The sequence below is a fragment of the Manduca sexta genome, chromosome 12, assembly GCF_014839805.1.
Source record: "Manduca sexta isolate Smith_Timp_Sample1 chromosome 12, JHU_Msex_v1.0, whole genome shotgun sequence".
In the NCBI taxonomy this organism is placed as follows: domain Eukaryota; kingdom Metazoa; phylum Arthropoda; class Insecta; order Lepidoptera; family Sphingidae; genus Manduca; species Manduca sexta.
The window spans coordinates 3536135-3560482 of NC_051126.1; the positions used below are offsets into that span (position 1 = coordinate 3536135).

The window sequence follows — 24348 nt, forward strand, 5'->3', positions numbered from 1 at the left end:
TCGCGGGCCCGCGCTATGCTCGGTTGCATTGTATCCATAATGCAGCGGGTTTTCCTATTCTGACTTGGCCAGCTTGACCTAGATCTAACCACTTCCGATCCGAAGATTCAAGAACAAATGAACTACAATGTCTTATCATACATAATAGAGTATTGTCTAATCGTAGAGGGATATATTGAATTTACATTTTTTTCGTATTGGCTGTTTGTAAATTAAAATGATTCCTTGCTTTTTCTTTTTTTTTAAAGTTTCCGTACTTTAAAGTGCTAAAGTTCCGGAATCAATCAGCCAAGTACATAACATTTAATAAAACGTTATTGAATGTATATCTCCTTGTGAATTTACTGAACAAAAGGCAAACCTATCTTTTATTTGGTTACAAAAAAATCTTTACATTTGTCTTCATTACCACATTGTAACTGTCACTTTGGTTTTCCACAATGCTCATACAATCTGCCTAATCACTTCAACGGTCCATTACAGACTGATTTATAACCACATAAATATCGCCAATCACACTAAATAACATCAAGAGAATAAAAAAACTAAGTATCGTTAGTGGTATATTTGACAAGTAAACTTTCATCGCGAATATCTAAAATCTTTTTGTACACATTATTGTGACTGAAAAGACTGCGTGATTGCAAACATTACGATGGCACGTACTTTTTTTTAGCCCGAAATATTAATGAAAATTTAAAAGACCAGGTGTGTATTGAGGTGCTGTCATTGGGTTTCAAAATTTACTCAATGCCTACGAGATTATTACTTTAATGAAAGCCAGCATCGCCTACATTCTCGTTACTGTCAATATATTTGACGTAAGAAAGAAGATGACACAGTTATTTGTTAAAAAAATAATTACTTAACAAAACTTAATAGTAAACAATTTGTGACGTTTGTGTGTTAATTTGCTTTGCATAGTGTATTAATGCATGATTTTAGGCAAAAAAAAATGCATCCTGTTAAAATTTAACGGGGCGTGCAATGGGCGGCGATGCGGTCCACTATGCTTTGGTCTTGCAAATCATTTTGTATTTGAATAATTATTATAACTTAAATCGTAATACTTTTAGTATCTTTCGCATCAGATTTTTTGGTTATCCTAAATAAGCAATAGTTCATTTTGTGTGATCAGTACATAGCTTATTGGACCTTAAGTTGAACAACTTTTATTTCAAAACGTTTGTTCTCATTTTACTTCCCATACTTTATACAAGTTTTAAAACTGTTGCTCGTAAGTTTATAGACACAAGTGGCTTGATTACAATCGTTACTAATGCAAACTGTGTACCCAATGCATTCTTTACGATTACCTATTCAGTTTAATAGTTCCTTACTTATTTGGTACGGCATGACGACGCTGTCTGAAACCCTTAAATGATGATAATAAAATTTATTTTACAATAGAAATATTGTGACATAAAATACAACTTTTAAATTCAAAACCAGAAACAGCAATAACAGTAAACGGTCTAACCTACATAAAAAAACATTATATTTTTAACATAGAAACGTGACGCATAGACCTTGCTAGGTGGCTATAGGCGTTTGATATTTAACTTTAAAAAAGGTTCTTAACAACGTGAAAACTATTGCTTTGTTGTTTGTCATAACACAGTTTATGCTGAGATGTAGACCTAGACCTAGTTGACGTTGTTGGGACATGGAACAGGTTATAATTATATTGTGTTTTTTTTTTGTAATACAACGTGTACCGTGACAATAAATTATAATTTTTTTCTTTCTAATATTCATGTTATTAGTGAGAATAAGAGAATAATTACACACTTGAGGGTCTGGGCCCCACATACCTCCCAAGTTCACGCTTTAGCATCGGGTACAGTCGCCGCAAACGAGTTCCGACCTCGAGCGCGGCCGGTCCCGTTACCGCTGTTGCTAAATTGTGACATTGTCAGTTGTCACACATTCGCAGCCGAGTCGCCACTGATGTTTACAGCTGATTGGAGCTTCTAAATGCTTTCATTCAGGTTTAAAAAAAATATATGAATAATACTGCAGTCTACGTTTAACGTATTCAAGGAGTTTCCCTAGTCTCTCTTGTCAGTGAAGACTTCAGATCTCTTTTTTCTATGCTATGATGGCTCAATTGTCACTTTAGGCACTTATTTATTCCGTACCCGATTTTAAAACATCAAAGTAAGTCATCTGTAATTAATTAATTTATTAATTATTCATCAGTAGTCGATAGTTTATAGTTGGTACGACTTTTCTGTCGTATCACTAGTTTCTAATAGTTGTCGTCGTCGGTAGGCTATGTTACAGACGGACATTCGTATACGAAATCTCGGCAACGAAGCAAATAGTGAAGTGTGCTAACGTAAGGTGATTACAATTAATTATAACGATTATTGCTGCAAATTCTTTCTGAGCACTTTACAATTCTGTATTTTGATTTTTGCTATCGATACGAAGATAACGAAGAACGTAAATTGGAATCGTAAAGTAAGAGTTGAGTCTGGTTAAGAGTATCCGAAGTCGAACTTAAGACGAGTTGAGGGAAATGAGAATGCTTTACTAGTAAAAAAAATTTGTTATATACCAGCAATATGAAGATATTTCCTACTGACTTGCATCATAAGCACGTAATACAAAAAATAATAGTATATTAGATATCTGTAGCCATACAACTGTAATTAGTAGAAACATTCCAACAAATTAATTACATTTTTAGTACTAATTAACATTGCCCAAGTCAACCATAATTAGAGAGAAATTGGATGTTTTGTTACGTCAAATGATCCATTAAGCATTGCGTAAGATTACATGGCGAATCTAATAGCTTTGCGTAATCTCTGTGAAATGATAATCAGGGAAATAATTCTTTATGACAAATTGCATTTATATCACAATATTTCGAATATAATGTTAGCAGTTATTAAGCAAGTACCTACTCAACCTTAATTCAATATGCGGACGAATGTTTAAATACTTGCGATAATATGATTTTTTAAATGAAGTTGTTTTTGCGTCGTTAAAATTCCGCGACGAAACTTAATTATCATAAAAAATGTAAAATTCAACGACAAACTTACCTTTATGGTTTCTTTAAATTTACACGCGACTTACACACTATAGAAGTACCTTTTAGGTACCTCCTAACTTCAATGTCAAAAGTCTACGCGTGCGAATAATCTGCGGAATAAAATATCGAATAAACAAATTGTAAACAAATACACACTAGTATCATATTTAGTGGCGAAACGTCCATACAATCTGATTCCTACCGACTTCCCTTTTAGGTTTATTTACGTTTGTCTTAGATTTTGTTTTCTATTAAATTGGTCGCGATATGTTAACTAAGGCAATTTTTTTGTTTCGGGTTACCTTTTGAAAAATTTCACGCTTCGCCATTGATATTACTCATTACTGACTCATTATATCGTTCAGTATTCAAATTAGAACATCTACAGTACAATGACTGACTTGAAATCTCTCTTCGTTCCGCAATAGAATCAGCATAATGTTCTGAGTTAGTTTCTTAACAATTCAATTACATATATAATCGGCCGACAGCCTTCACCTTTGAATGAATTTTTGTACAACAAAATGAAGATCTGCTGTCATTTATATTTCATTTGATACCTTTTTGTTATTAATAAATAATTTAGATAATTGATTCTTGCATAAGATTTAGAGTAAATAATTTCATCATTATTAGTGTATTTTTTTATTTATTCAGGACAGTTACTAAATAAAACTAACACCACTGGCTTATGACCCAAAGCGGGTCTTGGCCTCGGAAACGACAGTATTTCAGATGTTCGAGCTGTGCCAGCTCTCGCCTAGCTGTTTGTTAATCAATTTATCATTTTAGAAGGCAAAAAATGACTGGATATCGATAACATGAATGAGTTGGATATCATATTAAATTTAGACTCGCCCCTATCACATGAGACGGATTATGGAACAAACATGATATGGTGACACTCCTGCCTACTCCTTCAGGAATAAAAGCGTAATGTGTGTGTTTTTGTCATATTAAATTTGACTAATCACATATTTAAGTAAAAAAAACATAAGAGATGATATTTAATAATGCCCTACACCGGAACGACTATCATTATGGCATAAACTCATAATTTTCCGCTTTTTACACATCCATTAACAACTTGTTCATTACTATGACAAAACTAGGAAATTGATCTAATTTGAAAATACTTTCAAGGGCGGGTAATACAATTAACTTTATCTATTTTACCGTGACATTCAATTGAATTGTTAAATTCTAGACTTTTTGTTCGTAAAAAACTTGTATTTTACAAAGAATACTAAAAATATAATTAGTTAGAATTTATTTTATGTCTTTACGCTTCGGGAAACACGTAAACATCATTCTCACAAACTTTATATTAAAATTTTATAGTTGTTATCATTCAATCAAGATTCAATCTTCCCTTTGGAATTTGCTTTTTTCTGACGACGATTGCGTATTTTTATATCAAAATTTTATCATCCAATAATTCTTGTAAATTAGAAAAAGAAAACAAACAAAAAACCAGTCATAACTCCAAAATAAAAAATAAATTACGTATTCGTTTCCATCGCTGACATATTCGGCATATTTTAATCCGGAATCAGCCAAAATATTCGCAATAAAATAGTTTAGTGAAAAATGCGAAGATATTCTAAGAACGAGACAAAAAGCGTAAATATTGTATGGCTCACAGAGCGTGTGTGCGGCTGTGGCCTAGTGACACGGATCTGAAGCTCCTCGCTCTAACCCCAATCCCACACCACCACTTATGTAACTAAAATGTTTACTGTTTATTTTATAATATTTAATTTTATAGTAAATGTACTTTATTTGTATGAAGTTAGTTTCTAGGTATATTTTAATACGGATATTCATGTGGCTATTGCATAGGTACTAAATTATTTTGTAAGTGTGGATTGTCAAAAAAAATAAAAAGTTAACTTACCACTTAAAATTATAGTTTTTATAATATATAAAAAAATTAAAATGCTTCAAAAAATATTTGTCCATTATAAAACATGTTTGGTTTCTTTTTTAATTTTAATCGATACAATCATATGTGATTGACTATAACAAAATTACTAAAGGCAATTAATAAATGAAAGTTATCCAAATGTACACAAGGACAGTAACTCCACGTAGTGCCAAACAAATTGTCACAAATAGTAGATTGCTGTTAAGTTGGGGACGAATCCAGGCCTTGTTTGGGATATATATTACTTATTAACTAATACCTGCTTTACTGTTTTCGTTTACAACAAATAATTTAAAATTTAAGTAATTGAGACGAAATGTCAACGTTTACAATATTTACTGGTATTAGGTTGGTTCAATAAATTATAGAAAAACAAAAATTTAAAATCTTAAATTATAGGAAACAGTGGGAATAAAAATTACTAAAGCAAACCACATATACTTACAACAATATAATACTAGTAACTTTAGCTCAACTAACAAGCGCTTCAGCAATTTCGTTATACGATTTGCTTGATTAGTCAAATTATTACATTATTCATAAGGTTTGTTAAATCTTCAGGGGCATACAAATAAAATATGATGCATCAGGTACATATAATTCGTTTTAAAGCCCGTAATGACATTAAAAATGTTTATAAAATACCAAAAATTATTTATCACATAGTAGGATAAATTCAAGGCAAACGTTATAAGTACAAAACCAAGACATAAACGAAATGAGGCAGTTCACTTTTGGCTAAGCGTCTATAGTTTCTAAGACGTTACTTTTCAGTCACTCCTATCAAAGAAAATTTGAATGTTTAACGGTATTAATAATATACATAATAATTAATTATTCCCTAGTATTAAAATTATTTATGATTCTTTTTTGACACAAAATACATAATGGCGCTGTCTAAGCATGATATTTGTATGAAAATCTTTTCACACGATAATATATATCCTTTTTTTTTAATTCTATAAAAAAAACGTATATCACTAATGCATCAGAATCACAGGGAGTCCTAACCTTAGACAGCCGCCCTGAGCCCGCACCCGCATGACTCCCGCATTTCATAACTTTCAAGTTACTCCAGTTAAGTGAACCGGTTCCGACGTATCAATCCGCATCTACTTATTGCGTTATTGCTTATGAAATGGCCAAGAATGGCAATTGTAATGAGCTTTGTAATGATTGACCGTAATGGCGATGCTAACAGCTGACTGATTATAGTCTAACAGCTAACTGGATCGTCTGATTTGATATGATTATAGCAAAAAAAACGGGCAAGTGCGAATAAATGTGAACGTGAAATTCCGTTTTAATGTTTTATGTGTAATGCCACTGATCCAAATAGTCAGACGAATACATGAAATATATTTTGATTGAGAAAAATAATACAAATTATTATTTTTCTTTTAATACATATATGAACAAATACAATATTATAAATTACATTAACGAAAAGTCACCATCGCACTTTGCATTAGTTGTAATTTTATGACGTTAGTTGTAATATTATAAGGTTTCAACGAAATTTCTGCTTGTAATTCTAATGGCATCAGCTTTCGTTAACCTCCTTTTGTAGGACGGCAACGTGCAAACAAAACCATTGCAAATGTTATTATTAGTCTTCTATAAACACTTATTTATTATAATAAATACCATACGATTCAATACGAAATTCAGTGGAGTCGTCGTCGGAATCTAATTTATCACTACTATAACTATTGGAGAAAAGATAGCAACAACCGAAAAAACAAATTGTTGAAAATTACCATAATTACTCAAACGTTCTCAAATTTTTCTTGTTTAATTTCTTTATGCCAGTTTTATAGGTTACTTCTGTTTTTGTTAAGTTTATTTTTTACGGGTCTGAAAGTATACAGTTATTTTATTGAAGAGCGTGATTAAGGGGCCTTATTTCCAACAAACTCTGCCACCCATAGCCTCCGGGGATTGTTGATTTGAGAATTTAAACATCTGTCTTGTAAAATTGCTCATATTATCTCAGTATAAAAAGTCTATTCATTTCTAAAACATGTATTTTGATTGTAAACATATTTTTAAGTGTATGGTGATGGGATTTTTAAATTTAAAGGATTTAAATCCTTATATTTAAACAGAACTAACCAATTATGCCAAAAATTCAAACAGGCAGTAAATCTGCTTGATGATGAAACATATCCATGCCTCGTCTGGATAAAAAAAACCTGTCCCTAAAACCTAGTACTCTTTTGACCTACTATTATTATCAGCGAAATTGTACCAAAGATTATAATAATTTTGCCGTCTCCGTCTTTCATTATATTTTAAGTTAATCATGCTAAATACATTTCAAAGGCTAAATAGTCAGTTATCTCTGAATAAGAAAGACGGTGCTTATTGAATAATTGTAGCTTTCAAACGTAGGCGTAAAAATTAATGTACACCATGAACAATAGTCCGTGGGATGAACAAACTGCTGAATGTAACCTACCACGTCACAATAGCACATCGTCTTTAACACTACAAACTACACTTGACCTATAACACGGGATTTTCAACTTTAAATCCACACAATAGGGGTTATCTATACGCTACTAGTGACCAATAAAGATAGACCCGTGTGAAGTAATTAAATACGTGTATTGTTGAACGAATTCTGAAGCGTGACAATGAGCGAGAAGGTCATGATACAGTGGACTTGCGAGTTCACCAAACAATAGGATGATGGATTTGTTTTATGTGCAAAACGTTCTTTTGGAAGGTGAAGGAATATTAGATGTATTAATTACTCTATCGAATGACAACAGAACGCTTCTTGAGTCATAACTCATTTTATAATGGCAGTTGTTGATTGGTGTATTGGCAATGATTTTATTTAGGCGAAATACCGACAATTTTCGTAGATTATTGCAAATCACCATTCTATAATATTACTACGAGAGTGGACTATAAATTCGTCACCAAAATTACGAAATAACATAGGAGCATATATCTATCGGGGTGCAACAGGTTTAGTTTTGCATTTAAACATGCCGTCTTCACGCTATATGCTGTTTTCAGAGGTAAGACAGACACACTTCTCCAGCTATCTTAACTCTAATAGGTCCAGAGTTTTACCTTCATTAAGGAACCAGCAAAAGAAATTTTTGAAAACTGCTTGTGCAACATAATTGCCAATTTGGTAAATAATTAGCAACAAATTACCACATTCGTTGGAACTTTTCTGATTTGCCACTGTTATCTTGATATCGTTCTCGAAGAATAAACTTGCATTTAACCTCGTATAAAATAAAGTCAAAGAAACCGGGGTAGACCGTCAATGAGGTGGACCGACAGCCTGGTCCACGCTGCGGGACAAAGCTGGATGAGGACTGCCTACACTCCGAATTGGCTGAATATACTGAAGAAGAGAGAGCGAAGAAAATAAAGTTCTCACTTGCATATAGTCCGTTAATCTCAAAGTTAAAGAATAAATTGTCACGTAATTTACACAATAGTTTTAACAGTGAACTAGTACAAGAGGGCCAAAGCGAAAACGGCACAGGGTCAGCGCCAAGTGTGAGAACTGTTATCATGATATAAAATTTAACGTTTCTCAACATTGTGCTCTATGATTAACATTTTAGAGATCTTATCTACATCAATATTATAACGAGGTAAAGTTTGTAAATCTGTAAGGGAATCTGAAGGTAATCTATCCATTATAGTCTTTTACTATAGATAGCAAACATGGATCCTGAGGAACGTCCTAATAGGCGTATTTTAGGGCACCGTCTAAATGTTTATTAAATGTTAATGCATATAAATCACTGTATTACATAGATCAAGTCCTAGATTAACGTATTTACTATCTATTTTGAATACCGTAAAAGTGCTGAGTCGGAGTTTGGCAACATTTTATTTTGTTTAGACCATTTTTAAGATTAAGACGAGCAGATCCGCGAAGTAAATATAAGTGTAATAGTGTTTCAAAGTGGAAATAAGTAAATTATAATTATCTTCATCATCTCAGGTCGCATGTAGAGCATGAAGAATTAAAATTGAGTTGTAATGGGAAACTTATATAAGCGTAAACCGAAGACGCAACGCTAATAGCATATTGTTTGACATGCGCAGAATTTTCACAGAAAGAAAGCGTTACGCAAGTCACATTAAAATAAGTCAATATTGACTTAAAACGCGATGTTTTACTATTACGACACTGGGAAAAATAAATTCCGTAAAGTATACAATATAAATCCCAGGAGACAATGCAATGACCTGTTTCTGGTGACCAGTAATACAGGTTTTCGTTAAAACCTACATCAGACACCAGTCTCTCACAAGGGCGGAATCTAGTATAAGGTACATATATTGTAAACTCTATGACTGCCCTTGTAAAGAGAAAATAAATGATAATAAATTAATAAAAATGAAAATCCACTCATCAAATACCTTCAATTCAATCGTTCGTAACCTCAATTACAACAATTAGAAACATTCTCAAAAACAGAAATTACTGGAATTGGTAATTAACATTTCCTCAAAAGCTCGTTGCACAACACTAAATAACCGATAACACGAGAACAATTTAACAATTAAGATATTCACGTGTGGTGCCAAGAATTTCGCATACTTTCTGTTCGCCGTGTCAAATGGGATGGTAGTGAGACGAAAGTTGGAAAGTGGGCGCGCCCTGTCGAGACGTATTGCCTCACGCCGCACGTACTTATTGAGTAATACAAAGTAGGCACCATAAAGGTCAGCTCTTAATGCCTTATAGACAAGAATTAGTTATATGAAGATTACTGCATGTTGTCAAAGAAGGTACTCAGTAGTTTGTGATGTAGAAGGTACTTTATGAGTAGTTTTAAAATGCCATGTATGAGTTATTAAGCATAAAGTATGCTGATGATAATGTCATAGTAGGTCTAATACTTATCTCAATATCTTTTTTATAAGTTAGGACTACAAACGTGCATTATCAGAAGAATCATGAATTCGCTGACGGCCTCAAAGAAAAGGAGTTGGGACTAGGGAATGAGAGGATCCATACAAAGTTATTATTTACATGTTTTTAAAGCAAATACATAAGTATATAAACTGTAAGTAGGTACACCTGATTATATGAAAATGATATATGATTTAATTTAAGTAGTCTTAAATTTAAAGTTACGATGCTTTCAGATTTATTAAGTAACTGACCTTTACGTTTTATTTTTTACCTTATAATTAAAAAATATGTCTTTCGCAAAATGTAAAGGGAGCGATCGTTGGTGCATTGAGTAAGCAACCTTTCAATATGAACTTTGTTCTTATACCCACTGTCAAGAGGTTTTCAGTGCCTCTTGGATTGAGATTTTATTTTATTTGAAATAAAAAACAGCTTATATTTTACACATGTATAATACAATTATAATTAATGTTAAGCCTAAAAGTATTCACCAATGAATTGAACATTTGAGTTACTAAATATTTAGATGAGATGATAGAGATGTGAAAAATGCCACTAAATTAATGATTTAAGAAGTATTTTTAAAGTAAAGCATAATATATTTAATTGTATTTGGTGTTGTACCGATTGGTAGTATTCCAGAGTTTAAGATTCCATGGCATATGATTTTTATAGCCCTCTCGATATAACTGGAGAACTTGGTTGACAATTGAGAAATTATTTCTTATTCGTACTGTATGAATCTCACATTGAAATATGGAAATATTTGAACTTTATTTGTGGTCTCCAAGTGACTTTGACTACGAGAATCATCATTCTCTTCTCTTTTTTTGAGGCAATGGAAGCTCCCCACGCACATAAATTAAGTCTTAACAAAACGATGTTTAAGCTACTACCACTATACTTAAAGTAACATACGATTTGCTATCCTATGATGTGAAAGACATGAAGATTCTATAGTTGTTCAAGAAGCTTGTAGAAACAATAAATGTAATAACTGACTTGACTTAGTAAGTCGTAAGCCACATGACGTGTTTAACTCCTCAGGTCAACTTGGCCTGTGAGAACAAACCTTTACACTCCATTCAATGAAATTGTTGATTATTACACTTAATAGTGGTGTAAATCAAACTTTGCATGTAAATGGCATAATGACGATAATAAAAACTCCACGGTCAAATTAGAAAATCTTGCCAGATGTTTGTGCAACTTTCTAACTGCGCCTATGTGAGAGATACGTAACTATTTCCCTGTTATAACGATTGTTACGTAGTAATGGGACAATAAAATGTGCTGCAATTTGCAGGCTATCAATTTTATGCTCGTAAAACTTCAAGGTCTTTGTACGGTACTTTTTAATTTTACAAATTGCTGGCGGTATCAAATTCTTTGGCGTCAGTTTGGCGGACAAGGGCTGCATATTTTATAAGATCAAAATGTTGTCACTGCTTGCTTGCATCTTAATTATTAAAATAATGTCAATAGGTTAATAATGTTACATGGAAAGTTAATTCATTTGTATCAAAAAGAAGAAAAATGTTTTAGTGACGTTTATTTGGCAAAAAACAGAAAAAGTGGAAAGCTTGAACAGAGCATTGTTGTCAACTATCAATGAAATACCCGCCCGAAATAATTAAGGGCACGTAATGAATGATCATTGGAGAAGCGCAAATAAACGACGTGTTTGTTATGGCTGACTACACACGAAGCGGAGTTGCAACTAAAAGTTTATATACAACAGTGATGTACGGTGAAATTTTCCAAAAGAGAACACGACACAACATATAAGTACTTATAACATGCATAAATGTGGTCTGTAAATCGTTCTAATGATAATGATTTTTTTCATAAATTACGAAAGATAAGTCGATAGGAATTGGGTTATATGGACCTTTCGTCACTGATTTACTAAACGGCATAAATAGATCGTTTGTAAGCGTCACCTTTACTTATTTAGGCTGTTCGCAGTCCACCGTAGCAGCCAAGTCTAAGTATCGGGAGGGGTTAAAATGATAATAAATAAAATGTAGGTACATTGAATTATGTATATTTTAAAATATTAACAGAAAATTGACAGTCTTAAAAGTCCTAAAACCATTAATTGTTAGTTGAAGAAATTTGTTCAACGGGGTTAATTAGCTTATATTTCGAACACATCTATACTGCAACACGCATTAAAGTAGTTTCAGAGATCACCATTTTATTCACTATGATAATTACTTGACAGGTCTATCTGTATACCAGAAAGTTAATGATTTATCTTCGATAGCAAAAAAAATAAAATAATATCTATAGCACTTGAACAGATAGAAAGAACAATTCAATGTTACATCTGATTGCATTTGTTTATTTTGACCGAAGCTTATAACTCGAACAAAGCGCACTTGTATTGTCATGCAGACGCAACTCGCGCGCAGCCGCCCTGCGCTAAACCGTGTCGTCGGACCGCACCTTCCACTTTCATCGGAACTTTTGGGCGTGTTACTGCTTTTTCCTTGTAAATCAATGTTGGCATTTATGATGCCATTCATCTCGCAGGTTTCTTTCATAATATTTATTGAAGCGAATTGCCTGCAGCGTCAAATTTCGATTTGTTTATACAAATTATTTTTGAGATATTGTTTTTGCTTACACTTTCATTTTTACGTGTTAAATAATTCATATTAAAATAGACGATTGTTTACTACAAGAAAATTTTACCTCAATAGTTCAAGAAAATTTCACCTAATTTGCAGTTGAGTTGGTTCAAATCCCAAGGGCACACACCTCTGACTTTTCTAAAAAAATCATGTGTGTATTCTTTGTGAATTTATCGTTCGCTTTAACGGTGAAGGAAAACATCGTGAGGAAACCTGCACATCTGAGAAGTTCTCTATAGGAATTTCGAAGGTGTGTGAAGTCTACCAATCCGCACTAGGCCAGCGTGGTGGACTAAGGCCTAATCCCTCTCAGTAGTAGAGGAGGCCCGTGCTCAGCAGTGGGCAAGTATATAATACAGGGCTGATATTGTTATTATTGCAGTTAAGACTAGTTCATTGAAAAATAGAGTAAGTGTGACATAAAACTATTCCGTAAGTGATAAAAAACATCTATCGTGACTAAAAACAACTTTTGTCTACTTTCGCGAATAAACACGTATGTCACTACATTACAGTAACTATCTCGCAAGTTTGTAAGAGACAGCGCAGACCAGATGAAAAAGTAGCGCATGACCGCGCACTTTTCCACTAATAAAAACTAGTTGGTTGGCAGAATATATCCTAACATTTAAATAAAGTTGAAAAAGCATGTAAGATATAAACCAGAGACGAATGTTTTTTTGTGATAACCGATCAAAACGGACGTATGTGTTAGAATATGGACGGCAATAAGACAGGCTCTTCGATTGATTCATCTTTATATTTTTATTATAACTTTTTCTTTTTACACAAAATCACTAGTCATCCAACTTGTACATTTTTAGCCATAGAACATAGATATTTACCACAGCCAACACCATCCTTCCTAATAACATTTTTTGTAGACAGCAAACGCGGGAAACACAAAACCACCATTTCAACAGTATGATGCAACACAGTCCTGAGCCAACGCTCCTTAAATCAGCATATAAAAATGACCCCGAAATATTTCAACATAAAAACGAATACAGGGTAAAATGGCGCACATTGGAGGAGGCCTATGTCCAGCAGTGGACAAACATATAGGCTGAAGATAGATTATAAACGACGGTAAAAAGTATTTGCGTGCTATTCTCCTGTTCTGCGCTGACCTTAAGAATGTTGATCGATAAGTTTAACGATAAACGACCGCAAGTTTTTCACCACACCGATAACAGTAACGTTGACATAATTTCCCTCGGTAATGACTGCTCGTGTCCAGTAATGACTGGGGACAGCGGACTGTGACTCTCCGGCCTTGTGCGGTAACGGGATGGTGGTATACTTTCAGTCTATGAATGGTGTATATTAATATGTCAATATGCGTGTTTTGATAGTCAATACTTGTATAGCGTGCAGGCCTGGACATCAACGGGTTAGAGATGCAGCGTGCTGTTAAGCAAAGCTGTTCAAACTTAAGGTTATAGCTTAAGGTCCATTTTTCATACATTTTGTTTCACCTTTAATCTGGGTAACTAAACAAGTATTGACAAGTAAAGAATTTAAATTCACGTCTAGTTAGTGATTAGTTCTCGCAGTTGAAAGAAAAACGTAAAAATAATTAATATGCATGGATATTTCGGCCTTTAAAATTTCGTCGTATTAAATTAAAGGTGAAACAAAATGTATGAAAAATGGACCTTAAGCTATAACCTTAATAGAATACAAAATTGACGAGTTTGGGTAATCTGCTTCGCCGGATAACTATCCCTCAGCATTATTGCTGTAATTTTTTCGTTCAGGAAACATTGTTTTCATTATGGAAGACATGTTTCCTGAACGTCAAATTTGACAGTTGTAATATGTTTTTATGAGATCATACATCATATAAATGAACCCTCAATGATGAATGTTTTCTTTTACTGAAACAGAATCACCGAGACTTTTTAAAGGTTTTACGGTTCAAAAATGTTTTAATCCCTTTGCTATCGAATAAGTAAGTAATGATGGTTAATAGTGTTGGTGGGAGACAGCTTGAAATTTAATCCGGTAAATGTGGTCGCTCCGCATCCGGGATCAAGAATTTAACGTGGGTACTCAGATTTTTCTGTGCAGTGTAAGTTAAAAAATATATTTCATAGATGCTTGATTTGGAAACGCAAGGCCTCTTGTGTAGTAATAATAATATCAGTCCAGTATATACTGTCCCACTGCTGGGCACGGGCCTCCTTTACTACTGAGAGGGATTAAGCCTTAGTCCACCATGTTGGCCTAGTGCGGATTGGTAGACTTCACACACCCTCAATATTCCTATAGAGAACTTATCAGGTACGCAGGTTTTCTCACGATATCTTCTTTCACCATTAAAGCAAGCGATAATTCACAAAGAATACACACATAATTGTAGAAAAGTCAGTGTTGCGTGCCTTTGGGTTTTGAACCTGCGGACATTCATTTCGGTAGTCCGTTCCGCACCCAACTAAGCTAGATAGCTTAGGGGGAGATCCCCCTTTGAGTAAAATATAGTAATGTAATGCAGTTCTTTTTCAATAGGAGCCTCGAGAATAGTGACGGTATATATTGTAACCACGGAATGTATAATAAAAATGAATTACTAGTAGCAGTGTGCAACCGCTGTTAAAGTTTGAAGGACTTTAGAACAAGAATGTGCATTATATGATTTTATGTCTCATATGTCTTTGTTAATCAATGTTCTGATTGGTATCGGTCTGGGTTTACAATTTTATAAACGACAAAAAATGTTAACAATGTATAAAATTCATTTAATTGCTTTCATACGGATAATCATAATAAGGAGCTAAGAACAGAGGGAAATTACAGTAAGGCATTTGTGGCATTATCTTCCAACAGAAATATAACTTCCACAACCCTTTATCCTGTTACTATTACTTTCACCCAAACCTAGACAGCCAGCCTGCAACACCAGACTCTATGAAACTGGAGATGTTCCCATCACTCGAACGCTTTCTAAACATACTCTTGTTGCCTACTTTTGTTCACACGAGAGCCGAGGGGCAGTGTGACCAGCGGCCTGCGACGCTTAATATAGGGTTGTCAGACGTGTCGGAGAGTTATGCTTTTTTTTTAGGTAATACACGCTAGATTGGTGCAACCGTGCACAGCACCCGAGTCCGAGAAGGACTTAAGGGTTGTCAGTAAGAGATGAAATATGGTGATTGTGAGGCGGAAAGGGAATGTGAAACAATTTTTTTCCTTTTTTTTCGTTTTTATACGCCTCCATTTTTGCTAAACTGATACGGAAAGACTATTCATGATTGAATGGGAATTGAGAATTGGATTATCTTAATAAAAGGGGTATTTTTATATATTTTTTATACATTCAGAGGCAATTTACGTAGCTAATTGATATGAGTCGGCTAAATCTGGTTAGTAGTCGTCGTTTTAAACTGCTTTGAAGTCTGAGGCCATCAAATTATAAGTATTTTGACGAGCCAAGACAAACATCTTGAAGTCTCATTGATACATATCTATTTTCATGTTAAGACCATACATAAAAAGCAGCGTTCGTGGGCCCATCTTGATAACAGTAATTCTCTATGAATTATGATAATTAGAAGTATGTCGTTACAAAAACATATAATTTTTTTTTTATTTAATTAGGACTATAACCAGGCAAGTCTCTTTAGTCGCGTAGATTCGTTATATGTAATTGATTATATTATTATAAGAATTAGGGCTCAGGACTTGGCTAATTTAACATCACCACAAAAAATTCTTATTCGTTAACGATATCTTATAATGACATTACTTACAAGCACATTAATCGAATTTTTTTTTTTAATTCACAAAAACTTAAATTTAAGATTAAAGCCAAGTTAGTGGCAACTGGCAACCCTGGGTCCGAAGGGTGCGAGTGACCGGCCGTCGTCCGCTCCGGTCAAGGCGAAAGCCTAGGTTATAAAGGGCTATGCTGAATGTAGACTGTTCTTATGTTTCATACATGACTCACTTAGTAAAAGGGTGAATACCAATTGATGACTTTTTGTTTTCATTTGGAATTATTGTATGTGAGGTGAGTGCTTAATGTTTTAAACAACAGAAAGACTAGTCAAGCAAGTCCGATGGTAGCGGCTACGGATAGGTCCTCACAGTAATATCATGTAGAACTTCAAATTATAACGCCCTAGAAAGTACTGAGTTGGCCTCGTCAACCTTTGTAATTACATCTCATAAAGCTCAATAAATATTGTAAGTAGGTACTATATGCTTTAAACGGAAATATAACCGTTTACAAGACGAAATAAGTGACTCCGATAACACGAGATACCTATCATATTGAAATTGTAGGAATCGGAAGCTAACGTAGCATCAAGAATGCAAGACGTGACGGAGATAAACTAAATGTATGCATTAGTGTGTTAAAATACACTTTCCTTCATCGGTAAATTATTCAGACCATACATTATTCAAACTATTTCCCCAAAACCGGAACGGAATGAGGAACTCTGGCACGGTAACTGGCACATAGTATTGTGAATGGAAGCTGCGTGCGAGAAAGCCGTGGTCCTTTCGTCGGGCGTGCCGGCACGCGCGAATCGGGACAATAAAAACATTTGCATATCGACATTGGGTTATTGACTGTATAAAAAGTGATTGTATAAAAAGTGTTTTACATGAAGCTTTGTCTCTTTTTTTTGTCTCTCTTTGTGAATTATCGCTTGCTTTAACGGTGAAGGAAGTGAAGGTGAGGAACCTGCATACCTGAGAAGTTCTCTATAGAAATTTTGAGCGTGTGTGAAGTCTACCAATCCGCCCCAGGCCCGCGTGGTGGACTAAAGCCTAATGCCACTCAGTAGTAGAGAAGGCCCGAGCTCAGCAGTGGATCAGTATACATATAATATAGGGATGATATTATTATATAATTGTTTGTCTCTTGTATTTCTGAGTTTAAATTTCTTAGGCGATTCCCAAAAGCTTTTCAATTAAAAAATTAGTTGCGTTATGTTAAAATATGTACAAATAAAAAATCTATAGGGTAAATATCTAGTAATTCCGAAAGTGAAGACATGGAATATTGTGCTTGGATAGTAAGATATGACTGTACTATCCGTAGTCGAGTAAAAAGGATAATCACCGATTGCAGTCACGTATAAAAAAGGAATATGTTCACCACAGTATGTAAAAATAATTTAAATTTTAACTACACTAATAATAAAAATTTTAAACGTAAAATCCACATCTTAGGATTAGAACCACGAACCTCATAACTAAAGATTCTTACATCAAAATGACCCCATAAAATGCGAACAAAAGTATCAGACATTGAGGTTTTTGAACTGCATCCGTTGTAAGACAGTCGACACGTAGGTGGCAGTAGCGCAGGCCCCGAGCGTATCCAATCCGCAACGGCTGTATTGTCTGCACATAGTAACTCGTACAGACACTGAGAATAGTTATGGAGTAATAATATTAAACTAGCGCCTTTACCGTGGGTGGTAAGTCATAATACTAAAGAAGCAAGGCTTGAGAACGGACTTGTTATGTAGTCATTCGAAGGATACATAAAATATTGTTTGTTTGTGAATATCAATGTAATTTTTAAGTTGACAGTTTCTTCTATAGCAAAAACTATTTTATCATGACAATGGATTCGTTTCATCAGCAGGATTACTTCCCCAGGATGCCAAATTATAGCAGCTTGGCTGGACTGGCTAACTCGAGATGATTGACCATCAAAACTTTAAGACAAATTAGTGTTCCCTGAGACTCGCCGAGCTTCACCGCTCGGTGTCATAAAATGCGTGCCACTGCTGATCCTGACTTACAGGAGTTGTAGTGGTGGGTGAGAGGGCGGAGAAGTCTCTTAAAAACCAGGACCCATTTGTCAAAGCCTGGAAGCCATTAGCCAGTACGATTATTTCACAAGAAATTTAAAAAACGAGTGAATTCCTAGTATTTTGTACATTTTGGTTACCTACGACGAAATTCAAAAGCGTCAAATATAATCAAGTTATGTTTCCGTGAGCTAAATACTTATGTCTGTGTCAGTACCGGCGTGTCTAGTAAGGATTGGCAATCGGCCCACACCACTTCCGACGTGTGGACACTGTTAAGGCCCACTTTTCTATTGTCCACCGTTTCGATACACCGTTGTTTAATAGAAGGTTGACTTCAGCGTTACCTCACAGCTGTAACGGTTCAGTTTGCCATTCAATACTAAATTTTAATTCGTTTGTTACGTAGTTGGTACAACTTCTCAATAGTTATTACGTTTCTTTGCAATACTAAGGGCCTATTTCACAACTTCTGTATAATTGCTACTCGTCACATAAAAACATAAGCCAACCATATACAAGAGTTACACACTAATCTATGCTCCCAAATAGTTATAAAATGAGTACTATCTACATTAATTTTTTAATACGATATCTGTCAAATAAAATTTACTTGAAACTTGTGAAAAAGCCTTTAATTAATATGTTCTACTATTCATAATCGGAGTAAAATGGACGATAAGATAGACGATAAGAAATGAAAACTTTATAATAATTAGGGGTATGTTTAAGGAATACCTACCATACCTATGTATCGTCAAACGGAAAAGCAACGACTTACTTAACAGTAAGCACAGTGCAGTGTCACATATCGCAACGATGGCCAGCATTATACCAATTTCATTAAAAACAAAAATAGCTTAATAACAGTTAAACAAATTCAATCTTTATCTATCTATGAAATCGATGTTAACATTTATTTTCAAATCCAAACGCAACTTCGACCATACTGCAATCTTAAGGTTTACTCTAATGGTGTTTACGATCCATAAACTTGTTCAAGGTGTGATTTTTCTAATACTTATCTTCGGCATGTACCAAAATGTCCCAAATTCCACTCGGTCAACCAAGATCACCGGACATTTTATAGCGCTAGTCGTGTGTACCTGCTTTGGAATTTCGGACAAGCTTTATTGGAGTTTGAACACAATAATTTAAGTGCAGTACCTACACTGTCATTTGTTGATATGGTTTTGTTTGAGGCATTCGAGTAGTTATATTTAATTAAACTAAATAAAAATGTAGACAATTTCTTAATGCCCTCTCTCGGCCAAACGGCCTTGAGCATTTGTTCCATACATTTACTGCATCCGACTTACGGGAATATTGCAATGATTTACGAATACTTCTTTAAAATTAATTTTAGGTCTTTTTGAAAAATATTCTTTATTAAATCGTCTAATGGTGTTGGTTGCAAATTAAAATGATGTGTGAATTTAGAAGTTCCACAGAATCAACAATTTTAATAGCATTTTCATTAAGAAATTAATGAAAAAATATCCACATTATAAAAAAATATTATGAACAACCAAAGTAAAGATATAATGTTTAATATTTTTTCTATACATATAAATTCCGAATAGCTTGTAAAAATACGGTTGGAGCTACGTTTTCCTAGGGGCAAAGTCATAAACCGAAACATAGATTACAGACTAGTCAAAAAGTTAGCGGCATTGACAACCCAACGATTGGCTTCTCGCATACAAGAAAATTACCTAGTTAGTACAAAAAGAAATGAAAGTCAAAATCTAAAAGTTCGTCTATCATTCTCAGTGATAATCTCGAAGGTATCTCACGACGTGTTTTGCAAGCAACAGTTGTTTCATGTATGTGCGACATTTGCTCGGCTCGCGAACGCTAAGTATTTGTGAAACGTCTTTACTACAGCGTTCTATTACGAAACTATTTGAGCTTTATTACCAATGCGTCTGTCATATCTTCGGAGATGTATTTTGCTTTCATCAAATGCGATTGTAAGATTTTAGTTGCATGAGGCTATTCCAAGACTATACATTAGCCTACCGTGTTCCCCTAGTCATCAACAATGTATCCTAAAGATCAATAAACACAGCGTACCAGTGGTGAAGGGTCCATATAACCCGATTCATGCCGGCTTCCCTTTCGCAATTTATGTCAAATCTAATTATCATTAGAATGATTTGCAGATCGTATTTTGTATATCAATAGCTATATGTTGTGTTGGGTTCCCTTTGGGATTATTTCATCTTTCGCCACTGCAGCGTTGCTAAAGCAAAATTTGAAGCTTAAGTCTCATCCATGGAATATATTTGTTTACTAAGTGAAGAACAGCACAAGGTCAGCAATATCGCAATATGCATTACAAGCAATTTTAAACGCATTTGCTTAAGCACTTTTCGCATGACTCAGTGCTAATTTATACAACCCGATGACGTCACTGCTATGTCCGAAAATGAATACAAAAACTTGCAGACCTAAACATTTTTCGTATGATTTTTTGCTTTAGGAGCAGATCATATTTGACCGTGATATTACGAGGTTATGAAAAACTAATAAAGATGATACATTTATAATAAGTTTCAATAACTAAACGGCAGCTTGTAATTTTTAAATGAGTAATTAAATTGACTGTAAGTGTGTATGTAACGTGGAATAGTAGATCAAACCTCAGTGTCTTAGCCAGCAGAGTGAATTTAGTGCTTACCAGATACCACAAACATATTGTTAGTTTCTAAGTTCTGAAAACGTGAGTAGGCATAACCATAACTAAACTTATATTATTTTAGCCTTACATTATTCATTAATTATAATTTTGTAATTAATGTACTATTTTAATTATGCGTCAAACTTTTAGATATCTTGGGACCTTCAAGACAAGTCACGATTTCAAATAATTAACATAAAGTTTATGTAAACATATTATGTATATTGGTGCTACATCAGTCTATATATCTAGTCCACACGTTATAAATAAATTGTTTATTTAGTTTCTGCTTTATAAGTGTCCATTAGCAGAGGTGTGAAACATAACATCTTTCCATACATAAAAATAGAAAAAGATAGATAATTATTAGTTTCTTTATTTTCATAAACATTACATAATCAAGTTATTTAGGAGATATTACGTGCTGCTATGTCGAGAGCGGATAAAAAAAATCCGAAATTTAATTGCGCATGCGTGCAGCTGTCCAATTCAGGAGCCAAGCTAAAACATCAGCGTCTATATACGTAGAATAAATCGGTGAAATCAGTTACATAGTCCAACGTCTGGGACGAGCGCTTTCTCCGCAGATCTTAGACACAAATCAAAATTATACAATCGGTATCATCCGTCAATGTTACGGTCGACTTGGGTTGGGAATGAAAGAAACAAATGCACGTTCAGTTATTATAATAAAAGTCAGTAGTATTGTAGTAAAATAAATACACACGACTAAAAAAAAGCACATTTAAAAAAATATATTATATTTTTATTCTATATGTAGATATCGATGTTGTTTTTGGGGCGGTAGTGACCACAGTATTGAGATTAAAATAAAAAAAAAATCGGATTAACATGAATAAGTTTTAATGTCTATCATTCGCGTAAACATATGAAATCACTATTGAGATTCGAGATGTGCTCCGCAGGAACATTGGTGGAGCATTAGAACATAAATATTTTATACCCTTTGCAATATATTCATAAATTTAGCTACTCTTCGACAATTAAATACAGCATAAATTATCGTAGAATATAATGCAATGTAATTATAATTAAAATAACAAAGCGTCTGTCAGTTTGTATCATCGTTAGTATCAAGAGCGTAGGTTAATGAATAACTGCATTGTTTAATGTGGTGCACCTCCCATGAGCTACCTACAATGACTTAGCATTGATACAACCTTCGGTATAAGATCTAAATTGGTATAACACGAGTAGCTGCTTATAAGCAGAATAACTGAATATATTCAGTCAGTAGGTCAGGATTTTGGGCCGTAAGACAAGTGAAAACAACATAATCGTTCCACTCATCCCGGTGGTGGTAACGATAACGCGTTTCCCTGCGAAAAAAGGATTACCTCTATCGTTTGATAGATGAATTGTCTTAATGGTAGTTCTCTCTTATGTAAGTCCGTGAGGATAGGTACCAATGTTTTATGTAAAATACTGTCTGTTGTCAATAGGTTACAAATTCTGTTGTAGTCGGGTTTGAAATTATGTAGACAACTGTGTGATACGTAGTATGAGACACTGATATTGACAAGAACAATGTTGTGCAACAGTTTGTGATTCAATTCGATGTTTGCTGGTGGTAGGAAAACGACATGGATAGATGTAAAGCCCACCATAGTGGCCCACGTTTGTCGCGTTCTGGAATCGGTTTGTGTATATCTAGTTTTAAACAGTCTGGGATAATTGTGTCGACTGATGACTGACAATCAACTCTCGTCAGTCAACTCTATCTGGAATACTGTACTTATCATCGGGTATAGTAGGGTCACTTTGCCTAAACTGTATAAAAATGTATGGTGTTTATCGGCTGGCGTGTTCCTTACCATCAGACACGACCTGGGGCCTTATTCTCTATCCCGCACGTTATTTTAACAGTGCGTAACAAGCACGTAACACAACGCATCATGTTTAGGACTATAGAAATATGACTTACAGAATACCATTCCACGCACATTTCTCGGAGATAACATGAAACGGCCGCGTTACGCGTTTACACTATCATACAGAATAAGGGCCCTGTTCGTCTTCTTAGTCAGTGTGAGACGACACCTATACTAATTTAATTAATGCCCAAATGAACGAGCCAGTTTTAATGAATCATAAAACAAAGAATTCTCGAATTTTGACAAATATTTAGCGAACAAGGCCGTGAACTTTGCGCGACCATCAGCTGACATCACCAAAGGTTTCGACCAGTCACTTTTACATGTTATAGCTATAATAATCACGATTCGTTCTCACCGGACGTGAATGAATTGAAGAAACACGATATTACGTCACCTCTAGATCTCAAGATGCCGGCAGTTACCTATGGAAATCAAAGGCAAAAAGTATTTGAGCATGTATTTTAGATCTGCATACATGTGATGCTTTAGCGGAAATTAAACTGACCCATGACGGAGCTTTGGATCCCTCTGCCTAGGGCTCAAAATTTACAATTGTACTAGTTTATATCTTGATATATGTAAAATAAGTTATCGTGAAGAGCCCTGTTTATCTGCAAGTTCTCCAACAAGGAACCATGATAGTTACATAGGTACCTAGAATAAAAGTTCTCATCAATATAAGGCACGTGAAAAATATTTCTTATTTATTACGTCTTACGTGTAGCTAGCGAACTAAAAATGTTTATATTTTCTTTACAATAATCTAAAGTACGTGATTCTACTGGGAAACATTGTTACCTATTTCTAGAAACAAAAAACAAACTGAAATATCATCGTCAGCTTTTCAATGTACACCTATTTATTTTTTTCGTTGAAAATTACGGTAATAAATTCCTACACAGGTCCAAATAATGATTCTGGTCCAAAGATGGAAAATTATCTGATTCCGAGTACTATTACAGGAAAAAGTATGATTTATATTCTACATCATAACACTGGTCCAATCTGCTATTTGTGATTTAGAAGAAAACAAGTTTTTGTCGCCGCGTCTTCACTGGAGGCGGCAAACGGTACCGCACTAGCAAATACTCCATTCATTTAAACGCATTCCGATACGTTTTATGCATTAATGATCAATATGGCTGTCATATTATTAATATCTAAATGTTAATGGCCTAATGAATATATTTAACTCGACCTATTTTTTCAAGCGTCGATAGCGATACGCAAATTACAATTATGCCTTCATATTGATTTTTTTTTCAAGTACAGTTTTAGCGGATCAAGGTTACGGAAGCTTTATAACCTATTAGGAAGAATATTAATAAGTATATTGGTGGGTACATTGATTTGCGATATTTAAATAGAAAAGTAAATTAACTAGGTAGGTAAATACCTACTTGTAAAATAGTGACTAAACAAAGGTAATTTGCTTGTTACTATGGCCAAGTACGAAACTTTTATACTTTTCGGCTTAC

General features: G+C 34.2%; 1 protein-coding gene across 1 annotated transcript in view; it reads right to left on the reverse strand.

Moving 5' to 3' along the window:
- The window catches only part of LOC115442777 (unconventional myosin-XV), a 108458-nt gene that overhangs the window by 82088 nt on the left and 2022 nt on the right, over nucleotides 1-24348 (reverse strand). The gene's annotated exons all lie outside the window — the stretch shown is intronic.